Source organism: Notothenia coriiceps, unplaced genomic scaffold (genome assembly GCF_000735185.1).
Source record: "Notothenia coriiceps isolate Sejong01 unplaced genomic scaffold, NC01 NC01_scaffold00020843, whole genome shotgun sequence".
NCBI classification, from domain to species: Eukaryota; Metazoa; Chordata; class Actinopteri; order Perciformes; family Nototheniidae; genus Notothenia; species Notothenia coriiceps.
This window is the reverse complement of record NW_011353544.1, coordinates 1-2494: the sequence shown is the minus strand read 5'-3', so window position 1 is coordinate 2494 and position 2494 is coordinate 1. Positions and strand designations below refer to the sequence as shown.

The 2494-nt window shown below is 35.8% G+C and overlaps 1 long non-coding RNA gene across 1 annotated transcript; it reads right to left on the bottom strand.

Moving 5' to 3' along the window:
* Positions 1 to 633: 633 nt before the first annotated feature.
* Positions 634 to 2299, bottom strand: LOC104952948 (uncharacterized). The gene is made up of 3 exons (XR_799157.1): positions 2242 to 2299; positions 1483 to 1562; positions 634 to 897 (listed from the first exon to the last, which is right to left on the bottom strand). It is a non-coding gene; the product is annotated as an uncharacterized lncRNA (long non-coding RNA).
* Between the last annotated feature and the right edge of the window lie 195 nt (positions 2300 to 2494).

Sequence of the window (2494 nt, the reverse complement as noted above, 5' to 3'; positions counted from 1 at the left end):
GGCGCCTCGAAGGCACAAGTCTCACAGAGTACAGGGTAGTCTGCAGGAGTGTGCGCAATAGTCACAGAATAGCAAAGCTTATATACAAGATAGGGCGGGCAGACAGAGTTTTTGTGTAGCTATGGCGGAACGCCTCAGAAATCTGCTTTCACACGGATGTCTCATATTGTTATTAGACAGCTGTGTCCTTGAGCTGTAGAAAGTATAACGGTTATCAGAATATGGAAGTTCAAACTTTGTGTGAAGAGGAGTAGTTTCAACATAGTCTGCCAAATCAGTTCTGTGGCCTTGAAGCGCTTAAGAATAATAACCCTCATTAGAGTATGCACAGAAAACAGCATACAGTATATCAGGAAATGGTACAGTAGTGTTAGAAAATGCTTTTAGAAGCATTTGGTTTTAGCATATAAGGTAACATAAGAAATTGCCACTACATCTGTCACTTTATTTGACTAAATGTGTTTACTTATACATTTAATAGGTTTACACCTTCTGTCCATATGTGCGTTTTATTTAAAACATTTGACTAACTTTTGGTTCACATTTCAATAAATTGTATTTGCACTCCTTTTGTCCATTATTCTTACTGAAAATGTTAGATTACACATTTACATCTGACTGAAGATTTGTCCCATTTATTTGTGACGATGCAAACTCTGCGGTACAAGGCACAAGTGATGTGAAGCTCATAAAGCGAGGCAAATAGAAATAATCAGCTGATGGAGTGTGGATGTGGAAATAGGTGCATTCGATCAGCTGACTGTTTTTACAATAAAAGTAGTTTCTTAGTGTACTGGTCTTAAAATCTCATAGCATCAGCTTTTAATTTTCCTCTTGGATGTTCTTCTTGACCCTCAGAGAAGGAGAAAATGTTGTGTCTTTCAGGCATGTCCTTTCCTAACAAAAATGACAGGAAACATAAAACATATTATTGCAGAACAAGTGGGTTGTTTATGAAAGCGGTGTGTTTGTGTGTTTAGGGGCTGTAGATATAATTATTTTGTAATTGTAATGTTTTTATTTTTATTTCAACAGTGAGCTACAAAGACAATCAGATTATGAATGAACAGTATGAAGTTCATCAACATTGAAATATATGTTATTATCAAAATAATATTTAACTGTTATCAAAACGTAGTGCAACTGTAGAAGCTTGCTCTGTTGTCTCACTGAAAGAATAAGTTTTACCACGTTTTTTACAGACAATATTGAGAGATAAATAGTAGCAGTTCTCACTATGCGTTAAATATCTTTGCCTTCAATACATTAAATTAGAAAGCTGACAAAGTCATATTGCTTGTTAAAATCTAAATGTAACTTTTTGCATGGAAAAAAACATCAACGTAACTGATGTGTAGGTGATCTAGTATTTATTATTGTTTAATGGGGTGTATATCAGTGTATTAAAGTCAATACTTCATTTATTTAAACCAATAACTTTCTTGATTCTTTGTACAGTATGAAAAAAAAGAGTATTTGTACCTGTGCAGAAGTTCACTGCTGTGAGGAGTCCAGTTCTGTCTCTCACTTTCTGGTCCAGCCTGTCTGTATCACCTGGACACCTTAAACCAACAGATATGTGTATAGTACCATGTGTACAAACAATATAACTGATTCTCTTCTGTTGAACATGTTGGATTGTGTATTGTCCGAGTCAGGGTCCTTTTTATTTTACTGAAACTTTGGAAGTTGTGTTACCAATTTGGTAATGTAATTAATAAAAACAACAAGGTTTGGGTTCGTTCTTCAGATGACTGTGACGTTAACGTGTAAGCTCAATAATGAACTCCAGTTCAACCAACCATATTGTAATATCTAAGTAATCATCTTGAAATATGACATTAATAATTGTAATATACACACATCTTATTGTGAGGTTGATTTCACATACACTACTACGACATTAGCTTGTCTACATACTTGAGCATAGCCAATTTAAATTAACCTTAGCGATGCATACAGTTCCTACCTACATAATAAAATATCTCTCTAAGTTACAAGGATGACCTTATTTTATCAACCTCAAACAGAAGCTGTTTGTTCTACAGTATTATCCCACGTAACGCTTAACACTTGTCTATTTCGTTTTAACCTTTATACAGTCTATGATTTTAACTTGGAGGCTACTATTAGCATCGTTAGCACCGATGTAGCTACCACACGCTAACCCAAGCCTTAACTTTCATTACGTAGCTGATTAAAATCATTAACACATAAATAAAATACTCAAATTTCACTTACCGCAAAACCGCATTCATGCACCGTCTGTTTCAACTGCAGAGCGAGTCACAATTGTCCGATATATAAGCATGAAGAACAAACAAACACGGCCGGGGTCAAGTTGTGTTCCCTGGATGAACTGAGCAGGCAGAGTCCCTGTAGCTTCACGGAGCAGCTAGCAGAGAGACAAGAAGCTAACAGCAGCAGTCACTTGAAAGAGCTGTCACTCAATGTGACCACGCCCTAATTTATGCAAAAACTTTAAGACCTAATT